Here is a 22,038-nt window from a genome sequence, read left to right as displayed (position 1 = left end):
CCAAAATATATTGCAACATAGCTCTTCTTGTAGTGCTCTTATCTTTACTTTGACTTTTCTTAGAGCTCAAACCTTTCTTAACATTTTCAACAATATCAGTTTGCATGTTATAAAATTTTCTCTTTTTTGATGTTGTTTCTACACCTAGCAATTTTCATGAAACTTCCAAGCTTTTCTATAAAAGAACATGAGCAAGTACTTGAGTTTTCTCAAGTGTTTTGAAAACATCAAATTTACTTCCTATATATTTTACTATATTATTCATACCTCACCTTTCAAAAAGTCTTAGTGATTTAATATCAACAAGTGATTTCAATTTATCCACATTCATTGTATGTAAATGATCTAAATTTCTATAAGTAATATTTTTCTTTATACTTGTGGCTAGTCTTATGTGTTCATCCATAACAATTTGAGAAATTGATTCAAAGCCTTCTCTATGTTCCATTGGTTCATGTCCTGAATTTTCATGTCTTGGATTGTTATGTCCTGGATTGTCATGTCCTAGTTGTCATGACTCAAATATTCTTCAACATGTATTTGCTTGTCTTGTGATTGTTTGTTAAGACCTACATGCATATAAATGAATAAACTTAGAAAATTAATTATTAAATTATAAATATACATGTCCATATGAATTTACACATGTACATACCTTCTCTTCTTTTGTGATGATTTGCTCAATTTTTCTTATGATTCCTTTGTTCTACATCAGTTGATCTATTTCTTGTAGATTTACTTTGCCTTCCTTGATGTCATCCCATCTTCGATTTTCAAAATATTTTCAATTGTCAAGTTAGTCTTCAAAAAATTAACAAAATATTTCAATTTTTTTTTAATCTTCTTCCTTTTTCTTCAAAACAACAAATTCCTTGTAACATTTTTGTGTATTGATTAAAAAATGAGTTGACAATTATTTTTTATACCCAACTAATTAGTTGTAAAAAAATTATTCTGGGCCAACAAAGGGATTAAAATGAATCCCCTAGCACCCAAAATGAGTGTCAAGGGGCTTCATTCAAAGCCACTTGGCACCAATAATAGTTGCCAAGGGCTTCCCCTAAAGTCTCATAACACCCTAATGTGTGCCAAGGGGCTTCACAGGAAGCCCCCTAGCATCCAATGTAGTTGAAGGGATTTATTCAAAGCCCCATGGCCTTAAAAGGGTTGGCCAAGAAGCTTTGACCAATGCCGGTCGACTACATAGAGGGCTTCACATGAAGCCCATTGGGCCTTTCCACCTAGCCAATCTTAGCATTCAGGAAACAACCTAGGGGGCTTTGAACAAAGCCCCCTTAATAGCAAAAAATTATCCAAGTGGATTCATGTTTAGCCTATTCACTTGAAGACCCAAAAATGTACTTAGAACAAACTCATCGTTTTGCAACGCCTCTAAAAATAAAAATTTCTCAAACTATGCTCAATTTCTATTAAATTTTCTTCTTTTGATGGCTCAAACAAGGGCCAAGTAATTTTAAACTCTAAAACTAAATTTAGAAATGTATTCTCCTTTCAATAAGCTTTCCAATGAATATATTTTTAGCATATATTATATTTATTGTGATGTTTTATTTTTAATTTTATTAAATATAGGTTTTTATTATCATTTGAGAAACCTCCATTTGAAGCATTAGAAAAAATATAAAAGTAAGGAATAAGTTTTTTTTTAAATATGATAATCAAAGCTATGTGTATTATCTTTCTAGCAAGTCAAGAAAAATTGCATTTTGACATATACAAATCAAGTTATATTGATCAAAAGCAACCTACATCTAAATTCTCATTAGTGTCACTTTGTCACTAAATAAAACCTATAATTTTTGACGAAATTGAACAAACAAACAAAAAAAAAAAAAACTTGCTAATTATTGATATGTTACTATTCTAGACCAACAAGAATTTTGTATCTATCCTATTTTTTTAAAAAATATGTTGATCAAAACAACCATCACTTTTTGAAAATATCAAATTTCATATAAATCACTTGTTAGAGGAGATAAAGAAAAGGACTTCAAATGAAATTATTAAAAAAACTAAACGATATTATTAGAAACTAGATAGAAAATGCAAAAAATCACTAATTTACATCACGATCAAATTCTTTATGATTTTGTCGTCGTATGCATTTAAAAATCAAGTTTTAGTTAAAAATATCCACTTTAGTGTCAAACTTGGCCAAAATGTGGAAACCATTACGATGGCCTTACCCAAAGCATATGGACAATCATATCCTCATTTTAAGCTAGAATTTTAATAATAATTAGATAATACAATATTATTAAATAGATAATGATAATAAATTTATATTAAAACTAATACTAAATTATAAGAATAGGAAATAATAATTATTTAATCCATATTATTAAAAAAAATATTTAGTATGACATTTTAAATAATTTAAAATAATAAAATAACAATGAATAAATAGTGAAATAAACTTAAATGCAAGAGGCAATATTGTAGAAAGTATGTTAACTTTCTAAATAGAATTTAATAATAAATAATAATAAACACAAATAAGTACATAAATAAATAATATTATATAAAATAATGTAAATTAACTAAATCAAATGAAAAGTCAAGATATATTTTATAGCTATACATGACTCCTTAAAATCAAGATATAAAAGGGAGAAGAATTTATTTTAGAGAGATGAAGAAAAAAGAGGAGAAAATTATAGGAGTTAAAAAAGGAATAATAGAGGAGGAAAATAATATGAAGAAAATAAAGAAGTCACTTTCTAATAAGGTATAATGATATTGAAAGGAAGTGAACTCTCGAAAGGGTCATAATTATAAATAGTTGTGAATCTTCATAAATGTTGTAATTATAAAGTATTAGGACTTTTCTAAAGTATTTTAGTAATGAAGTGTTTATGACTTTCTCAAAGGATTATAACTATGAAGTGTTTTGACTTTCAAAGGATTTGTATTATAAAAGATTGCAACTCTCAAAAAAGAAGAAATAAACAAGCATACTTTATGCTTATAATTAGAAAATGAAGAATTTTATAAACTAAATATAGAGTTGAGATAATCTCTAGAAGGAATATTCATTGAAGGGTCAAATAATGATAGAGCTACATGAACCAATAAAAGATAAAGGTAATAGATGTATGTATGTGGATTATATTGGTTTAATTATATTTATGAATTTATTTATATTAATAAATCATACTTCTGGATAATTTATACATATATACATATGTATATGTAAAGATAGAATCCAAAATGGATAACATACATGACTTAATAATTAATGGTTTAAAATCAAGAGTCCCTTTTGATGGAAGAGAGTGGTCTTAATATGGTTAATAACTTAAGATCAAGATAGTCCCTTTGAGAAGAGAGTGATCTTAATATGGTTATAAGGACAAAATATTCCATAGATTTTAACATGTACATATGTGTCAAGAGCCCTAGATAGAGAATGACACTTCTAGGAATGCCCTTGAAGGGAGCACTTCATAGAAGATGAAGAAGTAATTGAGAATATAAGGATTCTCAAGAGGGTTATTGATCATGATATGGAGATGTCTTTAATGTTGGGTTAGGATATAAGGTAAAATAGTGAATTATATTTCTATTATTATATAGATTCTAACATTTATTTTACAGGTATTATTCTCCTCTCTAGTAGGTACATTATAATAATATTTCAATTATTATTATTTTTAAATCTAACCCAACTAACCAATGATAGCTTATCTATCTGTTTGTCTACTTTGCTTGGTGTGTCTTCTAGATGAGGGGATGCAATCATAGTCACTTCTTCTAGAGATCTACAACATGTTGCACTCCTCCTTCCTTGTCTATCATAGTTTGTGTGTGTGTGTGTGTGTGTGTGTTGTATCTTTTCAATTCGTGATATATAGGTGTGTGTAGGTACAAGGCATTAACTCCACCTAACTACACAAGTCAAAGAGTGCCTCAAAATCCTTGAACTAGTTGTTGTTAAAAGGAGATGAAACCATGATCCATTTAGAAATAATTATATCCTTATAAATCTAATAAGAAGTTAGTCGCCTAGTTCTAGAATTATTTTTTTGTCATTTCTTTTTATGGTTTGATTAATTGATTCTATTGTTAAGAATTATGTGCTCATCATCTTGATATTTGTATTTTCATAAAAAATTGTGAATGAAATTTGTTTGGTATATTTATATAATTATATATGGGTGCATGCATATATACCTACACACACACATGCCTATATATAATATTACATGTAATTAATGAATTTAAGTATTTGTGTATGTTATCAATTGTTTGTGAGTGATTTGTTTATACACTTGGATATAAAGAGAAAGTTATTATAATATAGAAATAAAGAAATTAAAAGGGATAAAATAAAAAACATAAGTATTTAGAAGGGGACTTATAACATGCATTCAAGATAATAAAAAATTAAAAACGGGTAATATTTGTTACCCATGTGGAAGACTATGAGATCAAAATGTAAATACAATGATTGGTTTAAAAAATTGGGATACAAAGCACCAAAGGAGGTATTTAAATCATTTTTAGACCATTTATTCATTGCATACCCCTGAAATGGCCTTAATTTACCTCTAGTATGCCTAAATAACTTATAAAATGGTAGTTAATTACATAAACTAAGGCAATTTCTGGTTTTTGAATCATTTTTATTTAAAATGGTGGTGTCTTTTCCCCTAAAGGGGTATGAAATATATTTAAAAACATATATAAGTGGTGTTAAATATAAATATGAAGGGGGGTGATTGTTGAAAGGTAGAAGAAAGATTGGTTGTACTATTTACAAATATTTTTATGGAGAAAAATTAATGATATGTGAGGGAGAGTTTATGAGTATAATTCTTTAAAGATTTGTAAGTTTCTTTCCTTTTGGAAAGAGAGTTATATTGGAGATTTTAAAGAGATGAGAGAAGGACTTATTTTTGTGGAATTCATTCTTCTTTCGCCATGGAGGTTTGTGAAATTGTAGTGGGTTTGTGTTGGTGTAAATAAGTATTCACTATTTACACTTACTTAAGTTTACTTAGGTTAATGCATTATTTTATTATTTTTATTTGTGAGACACTTAGGAGTTTATGCACCTTTTCAAGTTGTCATGTAGAAAACATAGAAATATGCAACTCTATTTTAGCACATGGTGTCTACAACATTGATTTGCATGTCACACCCTTGTAAGCTTATCCTCTTATCATTGCACATACTTTCGTGCTTAATGGAGGATAACCCATATCTAGTGCACATGTGCTCTGTTGTATGACACATCATGGTGCTGATTACAAGACATTCTAGATGTATCTCAGAGGCCTTTATATATAGGCACTCCTACTATACTCTTATCATGGCATATTGAATGTATCATCATTCTGATCATACTCTCTCTCTCTCTCTCTCTTTCTCTCTTGGTCTTCAGTTGTGCTTGTGTTTGAGTTCTTAGTTCTTGGGTGAATTTTACCCTTAGGAAAATTCTTACATGGCATCATAGCAACTTGGATACTTTCTCATCACATAGTCATTCAATACCACATTTTTTTCAGCACCTCAGCCTGAATTCAAAGTACTACAAAAATTGGGAATGTCTAGAGCCAGATCTAACCTTGCCATTGCATCCAGAATGATGAACCGGTGAAAATCAACTGTAAACTCGGCTACCTTGGCCCAAAGCTGACTATGAGCCATTTTTTTTTTGCAAATCAGAACCTAAAGGCCTCAATTTGTAGTTTGGAGTGTACAAAAGAGGTGTACTGTACATATTCGGTGGGAAAATCCAATATTAAATCCACAGTGGTAGCCTTTGAAAAATTTGAGGCACATCACCCTACCGGTATTGAGCAACCTACTCAGTCGAGAAAGCCAACCACACTAACAGATTTCTTCAAATAACGACGGACTGCTTACTTTGGTTAAGTCTATGGGGAACCTTTTTTTTAAATAGTCACCACATACCTCGCAAGGTCAATGTGGGATAAAATCTTTTAAAACCCCACCGCTATCCTTAAATTTCGATACCAGATTGAAGTTCCCGGTGCATCTCTCCATAGCTTCCAGTGATCTGTAGGTTGCAAGGTGCAAGTTACATTTGGTGATGACCAATTACATGTTTCAGCCACTATCTTGGCTTCCTAGCGATGCACTTTTTTTTTTGCATCTCTTTTTTTGCTCATTCCTACATATTCTAGCGTTCAAAGTTTACGGCCCCCATGCACTTTTTATTTTTAGCTCCTATCCATAGAAAAATGGAAAACATTTGATAATTCCAACATGCTACTTTCTTACCTACTTGGACTACTTTCTCTCGTGAGATTGGTAGTAGTTTTCTAGCATGGATAACTATTTTCCAGTGACTGGTTTTTAAAAACCTCTGCCAGCGGCAATAAAAAGCTCTACCATGTGTCAGATAAAAGCTTGCCATGCGAACGAGCACTATAGTGATTCAACTTGCACCACATGGACATTTTCCATGCATATAGGTAGACCCCATCCACTTAGTGTGCCATGACATGCCATTGTGTGGCCCACCTGCTACGCCAAATTTTGTATGTCCATACAGTACAGACATCCAATTTAGCCTGCCACGTCATCTTTTCCTAAGATTAAAATTGAAAACCATCTAACCATCAAAACTAGGCATTTTATAACTACAACGACGACCATTTTACCATCAAATTTAGATTAGCATTTTTTTTCTCCAGACCCCTCTCTAGATTGCTTTTCAATTTGATAGCCTGACTTTGCGAGCTCATAATTTAGACATTAGGACTCCGATTTAGGTGCAATTTTTTTGAAATTGGGTAGAATTTCTTGAATTTTCTAGTAGCGGTATTTTTTTCTAGTTTTGGTGAATAGAGTTTGCAAAAATTGCATTTTTTGGCAACTATACCTACATAATCCTATGTTTTGCAACTTTAAACACTCTATACAGGAACATCTAGTCACTTTTTTTAGTTTTTATTTTTTTTTAAAGTGTCTACTTTCTAGATCTAAAGTCAAATTGTAGGGTTGTGTAGACCAATTTCTCACTTTCAATATTAGGCCTTTTTCGGCATTCTAAAGCTTTGATTCTTTTCTAGAATTGTTGTAAATCTGAGCTACAGTGCTTAAGGGATAGATTTAAGCCTTATAAGGTAGTTGTAAAAGAAAATTAGAAAGTCCACTTTGGTCATTTTGACCAGTGGCCCATTGTACATGCACTACTTATAAAGTGCCAAAAGCATCTTTTTTGGGGGGGTAGTTTTGATTGAGTGAAAAGGGGGTGTGTGTACTATGTTTTTGTGTCTCTCTATTATGCTCTTTTCATTTCTACATCATGGGTTTTAAATGTCCTCCTCTAACTTCACACAACTATTCTACATGAAAAGATATTACATGGAGTAGATTAATCGAAAAAGGATATAGTCTTTATGTTGATGGTACACTTACCAAACCTACTAATGATAAAGAACTCATTAATTGTCAAACTCAAGACCGACATGCTTTAGGAGTTATCAGGAGTTGTGTACATGGGGATCTTCTCTTTCACATTAAAAATTGTTCAGAATCCAAAGAAGCTTGGGATAAACTTGAACAGTTGTATGGTAAGGTGGATGAAGAAAAGAGATTTCAAATTGAGGATGATCTACTTCTCTTGGATCCAAAGAATTTTGATACAATTCAAGATTACATTATCAAAGCCAATAAGTACAGGGCACTTATTAAAGATTGTGGAAATCCCATGAAGGATGATAGGTTGATTCATCACATCCTGAAGAGGCCACCTTTTGAGTACACTAACTTTGTTTCAAGTTTTAATACTCATAGGTTTACGATGGGATCTACTTACCACAAGCATTTCTTTGATGCATTTACAAAGATTTTCATTGTTGAACAATCTCACTTGATGGATTTAGGACTTCTCAAGTCATCAAAGATCAAAGCCTTGGTGGCTAGTGATGAGCACAAATCAAGTCAAAGAGGAAAAAGCAACAACAAGAAAAAGTAGTGGAAGCAGAAATCACAATTTGAGATACAACAATCCTCCTCTCAACAAGGAAATTCTTCTTCAAACAAGAAGGGAAGTAATGAGAAGAAGGACAAACTCTTTTGTGCATACTAAAAATCCAACTCATGATGAGCATCATTGCAAGACAAAAAGAATCGATGAGTTAGAAAATCTACTCAGGAAGAACAAGATTCAAGTGCCAGGTACTTCCAAGGATTAAGTTTTCCAAACTCTTCAAAAGGTAAAGGGAAAGCACTTATGGCAAACACAAGTTCTTCTTTAGAATGGATACTTGACTCTGGTGCCTCTTACCAGATGGGTTCTCCAAAGGAAGACTTTTCTTCGTTGAAGCAGTCAAAGGTACCACACATCTTCATGGGAGATGATACTAAGATGGAATTTGAAGGGAAAGGACATGTGGAAATGGAAAATGGGGAATTCAAAGATGTTCTCTACATTCCAAATCTAAGCTCCAATCTCCTATCAGTTTATCAAATCACTCACCTAGGAGATGGTCACAAAGTTGAGTTCCTTCCAGATTCAGTGATGGTGCAAAGTCTTAAAGATGATTCATTGGTCACAGTGGAGAAATTCAATGATGACAATAGGCTTTATTCCTTCTCCCACTTTGTGCCTAAGTCTCCTTTTCAAGCTTTATTGACTCACTCTACTTCAAAAATCAACTTATGGCATGAGCGGTTTGGTCACCTTGACTTCCACTCTCTATAGAAACTTTGCTCAAAACATATGATCAAAGATCTACCCAACATCAACTTTTCAAAGGGAGAATTTTCATCATGTTTAATGGATATGAATCTCAACGAGAAGTATGATAAAGGGAAGTCTTCTTGTTCTCCAATTGTTCTTCAGCTAGTTCACATGGTTTTAGTAGGACTCTTTGCAGTGACTTCAGATAGTGAAGGCCACTACATGCTCACATTTGTTGATGACATTTTGAGATTCACTTGGGTCTACTTCCTTCATCATAAGAGTGAAGTTGTTCATAAGCTTCAAGACTTTAAGACTCATGTTGAACACAAGTCAAGGAAAGCCATCAAGGTACTAAGGGTGGACAATGAGAACATATATGTAGACAGAAGACTTAAGAGCTTTTTTAGAATTGAGGGGATTGATCTTCAAAATTCACTAGCATAAAGTCCACACAAGACAAATGTTGCAACTATGAGGATTGGGACTCTCAAGACCATGGCAAGTTGAATGATAGAGGCCAAGTCTCTCGATCCTACATTAGAATTTGAAGCCATTTGCAGTGCTACTCACATACTTAATAGGTCTCCTCATAATGCCTTAGATGGAAAGACTCCTTTTGAGGCATGGTGTGGCAAAAAACTAGTTGTGAGTCACCTTAGAGCATTTGGTTGTCTAGCATGGGCAAACCTATCTTCTAGGAGTTGCAAGGCATCGATACCTAGGCCTTGTACCTTCATCAGATATGAAGACAATACAAAATCTTATAAACAGATGGATCCAAAGACTCCAAAGATTTTTGTGGAGAAGGATGTTCACTTTGAGGAAAGTTCACCTAGCTTATCCTCCAATCCTCTCCACACATCATACATAGTGGAAGCTGATAGTGACACTAGCAATAGTGCTTCAATAAGTTTAGACACATGGGGTTCTATCGATAGTTGCAGTGAGAGGTCACATCAATTCAGTCCACATGCTTACATTGCCATAGTGAAAGGTCTATCACAACATGGTACATCTCGTCTTCCAGCTCTAGCTTTAGTTGACTTGGGAGATAGACTTGAGTACTTACAACTTCTCATTGATAAAGGTGATCCTTCTACAGTTGTTGTTAGGGCTCACTCTAACCCTCATGTCCATTCTCTACATGATCAATCTATATAGGTTGGTGTGATTATGGATCCTTATGAATAGAAATTAGTGGAGGTCTCCTTGTCAGTTGAGGAGACAAATGGTTCAATGGAACAAATTCTACAGACATTCTTGCCAGATCTACATTCATTCTTTTCAGCATAGTTGGAAGGGGTAAACTTTAGCATCAACAAAAGGATACTTGAGCAAGTTTTAGGACCACCATATATCTTTAGGATTATACCTTTACCTTTGTTTCTTCCTAAAGGGAGGAAAACTATTCTGCATTCTTGGAGCAGCTTCTTCATCGGAGTAGCTTTCACTTGTCAGCATTCTTCTTTGGGTGGGGGGGAGCCTATGCTATCTCTCTTCCTTCTCTTATTATGTTGTGTATATACTAGATGTATGTCGTAATGGGGGGGTCTTGACTACTCCATCCATCGATGCATCTCTATTTATCTCTCTTTTTGGAGGAGGGTTTTTCCCATGAGGTTTTCCCTCTTTCTCTACTTTATGAGAGATTGCATTTTCATTATGCACATAGGTACCTAACATGACCTAGTAGCTAGGACCCATTTTGCATGTCATCCTAGTCTTTGTAAGCTTAAGGGAATTCTCCTAAGTTGCACTTAACGGAGGGTGTTGGCGTAAATAAGTATTCACTATTTACACTTAAGTTTACTTAAGTTAATGCATTATTTTATTATTTTTATTTTTGAGACATGTAGGAGTTTGTGCACCTTTTTGAGTTGTCATGTAGACAACATAGGAGTACGCACCTCTATTTTAGCACATGGTGTTTACAACATTGATTTGCGTGTCACACCCTTGTAGTCTTATCCTCTCATCATCACAAATACTTTTTTGCTTAATGGAGGATAACCCATATCTGGTGGGCATGTGCCTAGTTGTATGAAAAATCATGGTGCTAATTACAAGACATTCTAGATGTATCTCAAAGGCCTTTATATACAAGCACTCCTAGTGTACTCTTATCATGGCATATTGAATATATCATCATTCTGATCATACTCTCTCTCTCTCTCTCTCTCTCTCTCTCTCTCTCTCTCTCTCTCTCTCAGATTGTGCTTATGTTTGAGTTCTTAGTTCCTAGGTGAATTTTGTGCTTAGGAAAATTCTTGCAGTTTGAATGATGCATGTTATGTGGATTTATTTAACTCTATTTGTCTCCTTGCTCTAGCTTATGTTGAATCTTCATAGGACTCGAGGTATCGATTGAAATTATTAATTGCATTATTTATCTAATAAAAATATATTTATTTATATTTTCTCACAATGTATTATATTTGTATTCATTTCCTATAGTTATTTAAAGGTTTTTAGTTCATTTTTGTGAAAATATATATATGTTTCCCTATGGTATTTAGCCACTATTTTTTGGAGATATATTACATGCAACTAGAGGGTTGTTGATAGTTAGAGAAAAGGAACATTCTATTATGATAACTTCCATGTTTTCTTAACTATGCTTTCTTTTAGATACTATATATTTTTATCATAAGTTTTGGAACTATATTTGCTTAATTTAGGGAATTTTTAACCAGTTCACCTCATGCTTAGATTTTCACGCTCCTAATTATTCTTTAGGACACTGGATGCATGCAAAATTATTATGTGGTGTATACACTTGATGATTGTAAAGACATGTGCTTATAGTTTATTTGCCTTATGATTTTTTATGTATTGTGATGCCTAGCTGATAAGTTAGGGTCTTGTCTAAACTATTGGTATGAGACCCTAGGAATGTTGTACCCTAAACTCTTCTATGATTTTAGTTTTGGATTGTGGGTGGGGTAGGTCATGCCATAGTTGAGTGGCTCACCATAGGTGCTCAGGCCTAAAAGTGGCTACTAGAAAATTCTATGTGCTTGAGACTAGGACCTTCTGTAGGCTTTTTGTACATGTGAGTTTTTGTAATCAAGTACAAATATTAATAAAATAAATGGGTTATAGGGGTTTGATAATTCACATTAATCAAGACTAAGAAAGATGTAATGTAGGCTATCAATCCCTAACTCACATAAATGATCACAACACTACTATTTGTACATATTTTATTGGAGAACTTGAGGAGGAGGTGTTGTGTACAACATAATGGTGTTCAACTCATGTGAATGATCCTTTACGTTATCCATTTTCCTTGTGATTTCATTTTGAGGCATTATCCATTGTGTGGCATTATGTTACTTGTGTACTTTGATTTTGGAGTGTAAGCATTAGATTAACTTAGAACCTATGAGTATCATGGTCTTAACTCCTAACTCTGGGGAGTGGACCATTTATGGCTCCACATGGTTGGGTTGTAAATATTTTCAAGGTACTTTTTGAGTTTTCATGGATGGGTTATATGGATCCTTGTTGAGAAGATTTTATAGATTAATTGTTGAAATCTATGTGTTGCATCTCTTTAGAGGAAATCTATATAACATTGCAATGTAAACTCTTGAAGAAAGTAAAAGATCATATGTATGTGTATCATGAATTGAAAAGATATGTAAAAGGTTAAAGGGTATCTCTATGAGAAATAAAGGGAAATGTGAACATATTATATTATTTCAAAAGATAAATGAAGTTATGATGATGGCATGACATTGTATATTTTCTTGTATCTAGATAAATGTATGATGAACCACATACTCAACACAACATTATCATATGAACAATCCAAGTAATTAGTGAATAAAGGATGATTATGTTGACATGTATGGTTGATCATTTAAATCTATTTCATGTGTCAAAAAGATGTATTTGATTATATGGGTTAGAAGACATTAGTTCTTAATTTATAAATGGTCATTAGAATGTCCATAATGTATCAAATCTTAAGTAGACATAAAATAAATAGTGGGATTAACTTAAGTAGTAAGGATAAATGTTGGTAAGGAAATTAATTAAGTAATGAATGAACTTATGAAGAATACTTATCGAGTTGATTGGATAATAAAAGTTAACTCTTAAGCTTGAACACTAATGGTGTTAAACATGATATTATAGAACCTATTAGGACTTTACATCACTAATTAATAAGCTTAAAAGACAAAGGATATTAAAAAACAATTACCCACCAAACTTAATAGCATTTATAATTATGCTTTCAAGTTCCTTGGTAGGGCATTACAAGGGTTTTTTCTGTTTCTCCTCTTTACAAAGATTTGGTTATTCTTGGGTACCTCATCAAGCCTTGTTGTTGGGACCCAAGTTTACTTTCACTAGTAGCATCTAGGGTTTTTGCTACTCTTTAAGTATATCATTAGAGGAGTGTTAGTAATAAGATTTGTTTCCTTATTAACTCTATTCTACTTATGTTAATCTTTAATTATATAATAATTGATTCTTTTATTAATTATTATAATGTAAGCCAAGTTTTATCTTTTGGGATTTTTGATCTCCTATATAAGATTGATTTCTCTTTGTAATTATATTAATTCATTCACTCTTTTATTAAAACAATTTATCTTTTAGCTCATCAAGAATGTCAGCTCTATGGATTTGTGAAATCTAGCATCCATAGGTTTTGCTTCTCTCTTTCTGTGATAGGTGTTTGTATGCAAGTGATTCTTGGAAGTTGTTTGGTTGATCTTTCATCAACTTCAACAATTTATGTTTTCAAGTGCGTTTATTTGTTTAATTTTTTGAAGCGTCATTTTTCTTTTATTTAAATACATCAATATTTTAAAAATAATGAGTTATAAATAAATTCAAACAAACAATTCTAAAAATAATTCTTTTTATTCATTTTTAACTATAATTACTTAATTTTTATTTTAAAATTTTTAGAAAATTTATTTAATACATATACACATATATTATGCCTATCATTAAATCTTTTATATTTTAAAAAATAAGAAAAATAAAACTAGGTATTTTGAATTGTGAAAATATGAATTTAACAGACTACATATATTATTTAAGTCAATTTATAATAAACATAATAAATCATCTTTCTAAAAAGAGAATATTATTCAACTATATGTTCTATGCCAGCAAACTTTATGATGCTTTGAAAGAAATATTAATATTGTGAATGTTTGTAATAACAAGTATTTGTAATTGTAGTTTATATAGTATGCAAAAGAAAGTTTAATATCCATTATTTCTTTAATGAATTGACGAAAATAAACTTGTAAATTTAATTTTTAAATCTAAATTGAATTTCAATATCTTTGATATGATTCAATAAGAGAATAGTAATATGATGTTTTTATTAAATCTATTTAATTACTTTAAGAAAATGTATTTGCATTTTGCAATGTTCTCACCATAAAATCTAATAACACTAATTAAATAAAATATTAAAAAAATAATTTAACTATTATCTTTAATTGATAATTATGTCGTTGGTATTTCTCATATGAAGCAAAGGCCCTATTTTTAAAAATCAATGGTCAAAAGAAAGGGAGAAGGTTAGATGATGATCAAATCAATCTCAGTCATTAAACATGTCTAAACCATATCCTCAACAAATGGTTTAACCGGGACACCCGAAATCCTCAACTACTCGCAGGAGGATAGCTATCCACATCAAAAATTTACTGTCGAACATATTTACTCTAGTGGCAATACAAGTACATGTTCAAAGACTGTTTACTGAATGCTAGATAAGGGTTATCTGCCAACTCATTTCATGGAGCCTATACCATTATCACATATAACTCCACTGCGGAGCTAAACACCCAAATCCTTTGATGAGATGAGATCATTTTTTCTAAGAAGAGGCACATAGAGAATATAGGAAGTAGTTGTTAGTTTTGTTAGCTTGGACAGTTGTTTGTCCATATGCTATTATTTAGTATCTAATTGTTTTTGCTAACAAATTGGTTAGAGCAAGGACAATTATTTATTAAATAATTGACTTCTTTTAGAAGCAACTAGAAACCAATTTTGTTAGGGTTGGTAAGTTGTTTTATATCTCCACCATCGATTGTAAATCAATCTCAACTGTTGGTTTACCAATGAGAGTAGTATAAAAGGGGATCTATGGGGGCATTTGGAGAATAAGAAGTTTGGAGAAATGGTTGTAGTGTTAACAAACAGTCTTGCAGTGTTCGCAAGGGTACAGTGTTAGCAAGGGCACAGTGTTAGCACGGGAATAGCAGTGGGGAATATCAGTGGGATAAATTAGGAGGTTGTCAGAGTTCTGCTAGTGAGAGGCAAGGAATTCTATATCTCTTGATTTGCTGACGTTTAATATAATTCCTCATCTGTAGAACTGGTTTTCCCTTAGGGGTTTTTCTAGGGACAATTTGTCTGAAAATATTGTGTTCATTGTGTTGCGCATTTCTTTTCATATTTTATAAGTGAAGTTGCAGTTGTGTTATTTTTAAATATTAGCTGAGAATTTGTTTTCAACAGTTTAATAATTGTTTATGCTAGAAGATTAATAATAAGTGACTGCAATAGTTAGATTTTTCACATGGTATCAAAGCATTGTTAAGGGTAGAAGAGTTTTCTCCTAGGAAAGAAATTTACATCTCTTTAGATTTATTATTGCTTTAAACCCTTGAGATGGCTTCAACTGGTTTGAGAGATCAGGATCGATTGGATGGTGCCTCAAATTTTGGTGTCTGGAAGGCCAAAATTTCTTTATTGTTGGAAGAGAATGGTATCAAGGATTATGCTACCAGTGATGTACCTATACCAACAGATGTAACATAGCTTGTAGCATATAGGAAGGACAATGCCAAAGTGAGGAGGATTATCCTTGATGGTGTCAAGGATCATATTGTTCCACATATCACAGAGCTAGATACAGCGAAGAAGATGTGGGATGCCATTCTAAATCTATACCAGAATGCTACCACCAATAGGAAGTTGATTCTGAGAGAGAAGCTAAAGAATACCCAAATGAATTAGGGAGAAGACGTCACAAGTTACCTCACTAGACTCAGACTTGTCAAGGATGAGTTAGCAGCTGTTAGAGATAGCCCTAGTGATGACGAGCTAGTGAGAATAGCCCTAAATGGGTTTACTAAACAATGAAGTGTCTTTGTTCAAGTTCTCAGTCGACGAGATACTTTACCGAGTTGGGATCGACTATGAACTAATTTCACTCAGGAGGAGTTTAGACTAAGTCTTGTCAATGGGGCCAACAAGAGTCAGAAAAATGAGGTGGAACAAGACAACATTGCCCTAGCGGGTAAAGGGAAAGCAAAGAAGGGATCTAGCAAAGGATCGAATTCACAAAGTGAAAAGAAGAAGAAGGACCTTTCTAAGGTCAAGTGCTTTGGATGTCATGAGTTTGGCCACTATGTCATTGATTTCCCAGAGAGGAAGAAGGGTAAGAAGCAGGTGGCAGCTTCAGCAAGTGTGGAAGAACTCTCCAGTAGAATGGAAGATGAGTTTACACTCATATCTTGTATGGTTAACTCAACCTCATAGTGTGTTTGGTATATAGATAGTGGGGCATCATTTCATATGATAGGAGTTAGAGAGTACTTCTCCAGTTACAAGGAGGAGGACACCAACATCTAGATTTCTATGGGAAACTTGTCCAAACTCAACCCTGTTGGGAAAGGGACTGTTCATGTTCAGAGGGAGAATGGAAAGATAATTCCACTTCATGATGTGTTATATGTGCCAAGCTTAGGTATGAATTTGATTTTTATAACTGTTCTTCAGGATAGGGGGTATAATGTACTCTTTAGAGGGACAAATGTGTTGATTAAGCACAAGGATTGGAAATCACCCATAACTATTGGAGTTAGGAGTGATCACCTTTATAGATTGTAGTTTGATATTCCTAAGGCACTCATAAGCATCAATAATCCTAGAGATCTTGGAGAGCTATGGCATAGGAGGATGGGCCATATTCATCATGGAGCACTTAGATTTCTTCATTAGACCATGACAGGTGTTCCAGAGGTGAGCACAGAGCATGATGATGTATGTAAGGGATGTGTGTTGGGAAAGTTTGCGAAAGCATCTTTTCCAAGGAGTGACACCAGATCTAAGGGTGTTCTTGATCTAGTACATTCATATGTTTGTGGACCGATGTCAATGAAATCTCTCAGAGGATATGAGTACTATGTTACTTTTATTGATGATTTCTCTAGAAATACCTAGATATACTTCTTGAAGACTAAGGATGAGGTTTTCAGTCAATTCCAAGAGTTCAAAGCTCTTGTGGAGAACTCGATAGGAAAGAAGATAAAAGTTCTTCAGTCAGACAATGGAGGCGAGTACAAAGGAAATGCCTTCCATGAGTTATGCACTAGAGAAGGAATCAAGAGAGAATGGACTGTTCCTTACAATCCACAGCAGAATGGAGTTGCTGAGAGGAAGAACCGTTCTATATCAGAGGCAGCAAGAGCTATGATACATGACCAGGACATGCCCTTTTACTTATGGGCAAAGGCATGTAATATAGCAATCTACATCTAGAATAGAGTTCCACACAAGGTGCTAGGGAAGATGACACTAGAGGAGGCTTTCACAGGGAACAAGCCAGATGTTAGTCACTTCAGGATGTTCGAGAGTTTGGCATATTGTCATATTCTTGGAGATACACGTACAAAGTTAGATCGGACTGCAGAGAGGGGGTACTTTGTTGGGTACAGTGAGACCTCAAAGGCATATAGGATTTTCATTCCAGGGACTAAAAGAATTATTGTCAGACGAGATGTCAAGTTCATGGAGGACAAGGCATTCAGGAGATCCAAAGATTTGCCAGTAGATGATCAGAGTGAGCAACCAACAGAAGCTCCAAGACCAAGTCAAGAGCAACAAAGCTCAAGTACAGTTACCAGTATGAGAGTAGACTCAATTTTTGAAGATTCACAGAGTATGGAGCAACAGGTGCAATAGGAAATGCATCTAGAAGACTTAGAGGTTGATATTTCATCCTCTACAATTAGCAGTGGAAACCAAGTAGTTCCAAATACACAAAGGGATACTTAGGAGTTTGTGGGAGCTCCTAGGAAGAGTACTAGACAGCGAAGACAACTAGCCAAGTTCAATCACTATGTGGCATTAGTTAGTCAGTTGGTAGATAGTGAGCCTTCTAGCTATCAAGAAGCTGCAAAAATTCAGGTATGGTGAGATGCTATGGTTGAGGAATATTATTCAATAATTTAGAATGATGTATGGGAGGTAGTACCTAGACCAACAGATAGGGATGTAGTTGGATCACGTTGGATCTATAAGATAAAGCATGGTGCAGACGGTAGCATCGAGAAATACAAGGTGAAGTTTGTGGCGAAGGGGTTCTCTCAGAATGAGGGAATAGACTATAAGGAGACATTTGCTCCAGTCGCCAAGTATACTTCTATACAAGTTGTAATCTCACTTGCAGCACAGATGGGATGGAAAATCCATCAAATGGATGTCAAGACAGCATTCCTTAATGGTGAGTTGAAGGAGGAGGTATACATAGAACAACCAGAAGGCTTTGTAGCACACAACAAAGAGACCCACGTGTGCAGATTGAAGAAAGCATTATACAGACTCAAGTAGGCTCCTAAAGCGTGGTATGAATGCATTCATACATACTTGCAAAAAATGGGCTTTGTGAAGAGTGAAGAAGATGCTAACCTCTACTACTTGGTGGTTGGGGGTGAGATTCTCATTCTTGTTCTTTATGTGGACGACCTATTTCTTACAGGTTCACTAGGGCTCATAGTGGATTGCAAGAGGAACCTTGCAGAAGAGTTCGAGATGAAGGATTTAGGACTGATGCACTACTTTCTAGGCATGGAAGTGTGGCAGATAGATGGGGAGATTTTCCTTGGTCAAGGGAAATATTGCATTAAAATTTTGAAGAAATTTGGGATGGAGGATTGCAAAGAGATGTTTACACCCATGATCATGAATTGGAGGAAGGTAGATACATCTAAGGAGAAGGATGTAGATCCCACTTTATATAGACAATTGATTGGTTCGCTTATGTATTTGGTCAATACTAGGCCAGATATAGCATTTGCAGTAAACTCTCTTAGTCAATTCATGGTTGAACCAAAGAGAATGTGTTGGATAGTGGCTAAGCATGTGCTAGGTTACTTGCATGGTACAATCGAGTATGGGACAGATATGTTTGAGGTGAAGGTATCAGGTTGATAGGCTATACTGATGCAGATTGGGCAGGAAGTACAATAGACAAAAGGAGCACTTTAGGGTGTTGTTTTAGCTTGGGATCAGGATTTGTATCTTGGTTCAGCAGGAAGCAGAAGTCTGTGGCTCTAAGTTCAGCAGAAGCAGAATACATAGCAGCTAGCATGGCGACATGTGAAGCTATATGGCTTCGGAAGTTGTTAGTAGCCTTGTTTGGTCAGAAGGTGGAGACTACTGTGATACATTGTGCCAATCAGAGTTGCATCAAGTTGTCTAAGAATCTAGTGTTTCATGATAGGTCTAAACATATAGATATCAGATATCACTTCATCAGAGATTGTGTACAAAGGGGAGTTGTTCAGCTACAGTACATACCTATAGAGGAGCAGGTAGCAGACATTCTGACTAAGGCATTAGGGAAGGCAAAATTTATCTTTTCAGAGATAAGTTAAGTGTCCTACAGAGCAGCTTCCTCGCTAAGAGGGAGTGTTAGTTTTGTTAGCTTGGACAACTATTTGTCCATATGCTATTTATTAGTATCTAATTGTTTTTGCTAATAAATTGGTTAGAGCAGGGACAATTATTTATTAAATAATTGACTTCTTTTAGAAGCAACTAGAAACCAATTTTGTTAGGGTTGGTAAGTTGTTTTATATCTCCACCGTCGATTGTAAATCAATCTCGGCCATTGGTTTACCAATGAGAGTAGTATAAAAGGGGGTCTAGGGGGCATTTGGAGAATAAGAAGTTCGGAGAAATGTTTGCAATGTTAGCAAATAGTCTTGCAGTGTTAGCAAGGGCATAGTGTTAGCGCGTGAATAGCAGTGGGGAATATCAGTGGGATAAATTAGGAGGTTGTCGGAGTTCTTCCAGTGAGAGGCAAGGAATTTTGTATCTCTTGATTTGCTAAAGTTTAATATAATTCCTCATCTGTAGAACTAGTTTTCCCTTAGGGGTTTTTCCAGGGATAATTTTTCCGAAAATATTGTGTTCATTGTGTTGCGCATTCCATTTCATATTTTATAAGTGAAGTTGTAGTTGTGTTATTTTTTTATATTAGCTAAGAATTTGTTTTCAGTAGTTTAATAATCGTTTGCGATAGGAAATTAATAATCAGTGACTGCAATAGTTAGATTTTTCACAGTAGTTAGTAAATTTTTAGGCCCATATTTACACACTATTCTTGCAATATACAGGTGTAAAATATCTTTACATTTACGATTTATTACAACCATTAGGTTTTCGATTCTGACTGTTTAACTTCACCAAGACTTCATCTCTACTCGAATTGCATGCACTGCAAGCACTATTTTCTATATGCCTGCATTTTGTTAATCCAATATTTCTTTATCTATATCCTCTTGCACTGATTGAGATTCAACACAAATTCAGATGCATTGTTCAAAGTGAGAAGAGTCAAGTTGGATGGAAGACCAAGTGAAGTTAGTTTTTGCTGAGAAATTTGGTTAGATAGGAAATGGCAAGGGAGTTTGAAAATGAAATTCTCTCCAAGGTATTGTGAATGGATTGACGATCACCTTTATTCTATAAGAGTAAAATAGTCTAGATCAATATGGTACTCTGCGTTAAACTTTCTCACCAAATAGAATGACAAAAAAATGCTTAAATGAGAATTTTCATCTTCATTTTTCTTTTCAACTACAAGCTTAGTCAATCGGAGTTGTACTTAACAATCGATTAATTGTCCTTGAATCGGTCTGTTGAGTGAAAACAAATTATTCCATGGAAAGTTTACTTTAATGAACCATCTAACATTTAAAAATGATTCAATCATCTCACACACCTTAGCTTGTCCTTTAGAGAAAACATGACAATAAATTATATAAAATAACTTGTGGTATTAATGTCTATGTGTTTCAAAAGACCTTAATTTGGGCTTCATGTCACAACTCTTCTACTTGAGCCCCACCTCCTATTGCAAGTACACTAACCTCAATCTTTTAAGCATCTCTCTTTCTAAATAATGTTCTTCGGATGTCTAGAACATCATGATGCTAAGGGGACATCGATAAACAAGATTGAAAAGAGTTGTATTTAATAGTTCATTAATTATCCTTAAATTGGTCTATTGAGTGAAATCAAATAATTCTATGGACTGTTTACTTTAATGGACCATCTAATGGTCAACATGACCCAATCATCTTGCACACCTCAGGTTTCCCTTTGGAGGAAACATGACAATAAATTATGTAAAATATCTTGTGGTATTAACCTTAGTCAACAAGAATTGTATTTAATAGTCAATTGGTCATCCTTGAATCAGTCTATTGATTGAAAACATATTCCATCGAAAGTTTACTTTAATTGACCATCTAAAGGTTAAAAATGACCCAATCATCTTGCATACCTTAGGTCATGTTGGGATGAAAAATTGCATGCTTCATTTTGAGTCCCATTTCAAAATTTTGAGAAATCAAGTCAAATCAAGCTGTTTGAGTGCTTTTAAATGCATGTGTACCTGGTTATACCTGTGAGTCCCTCAAGGTGTTTAATGTTTCTAACACCTTTGTTAGGCCCATCTACCTGTTCCATGAAGATAAAATGTCATTCCGAGCTGTTTGGCGAAGTCCTGCTTTGAGCATTTGCCTAATCTGCATTTTACCCTAACTATCAAACAGCGACAGGCAGCCTTGTTTGCACCTGAATATCTTGAATCCAGAAATGTGTCATAACCCGCCACTTTGAGAATACCTAATATCCATACCTGAAAACCTATGTTCCAGATTTTGAGTTGTTTTGAATTCATTTGATTAGGTTTTGAATCCCTCAAAGTTGGTCAGTTCTTGTTTTCATGATTATGCACTTTGCACATTTTTCTAGGAGGCCCTGTTTGACGCATTATAACTTCTAACCAGTTGACTGAAATGTAGAAATTCCTATTGTACTATATTGTAGACATCAAAAAATTGTTATGTTTCAAGTTTCATCTTATGATGAATCCATTTGAGCAGTTTTCAAACGTGATTCCAAATGGGATTTCTAACTTTTTACTGGTGTCTAAAAGTGCAGATTGATTGATAGCCCTATTCGTAGTGTTGTAACTCCTAATCTATGATTGGTCAAGATGAATGGATTGTATCCCTATATTTTCCTCTGAAAATGCTCCAAGTGTGTCAATTTTGGAGACATGACTAATCCAT

General features: G+C 33.9%; 1 pseudogene; it reads right to left on the bottom strand.

Annotated features, from left to right (window-relative positions):
- LOC149528770 (UDP-glycosyltransferase 79A2-like) overlaps positions 1-21,644 on the bottom strand; it is an 84,065-nt pseudogene extending 62,421 nt beyond the window's left edge.
- Positions 21,645-22,038: the final 394 nt, after the last annotated feature.

This window comes from Cupressus sempervirens, chromosome 11 (assembly GCF_028749045.1).
Source record: "Cupressus sempervirens isolate cs-2001-9-10 chromosome 11, ASM2874904v1, whole genome shotgun sequence".
NCBI lineage: Eukaryota > Viridiplantae > Streptophyta > Pinopsida > Cupressales > Cupressaceae > Cupressus > Cupressus sempervirens.
The sequence above is the reverse complement of the archived record's forward strand: the minus strand, read 5'-3'. Positions and strand labels throughout refer to the sequence as shown.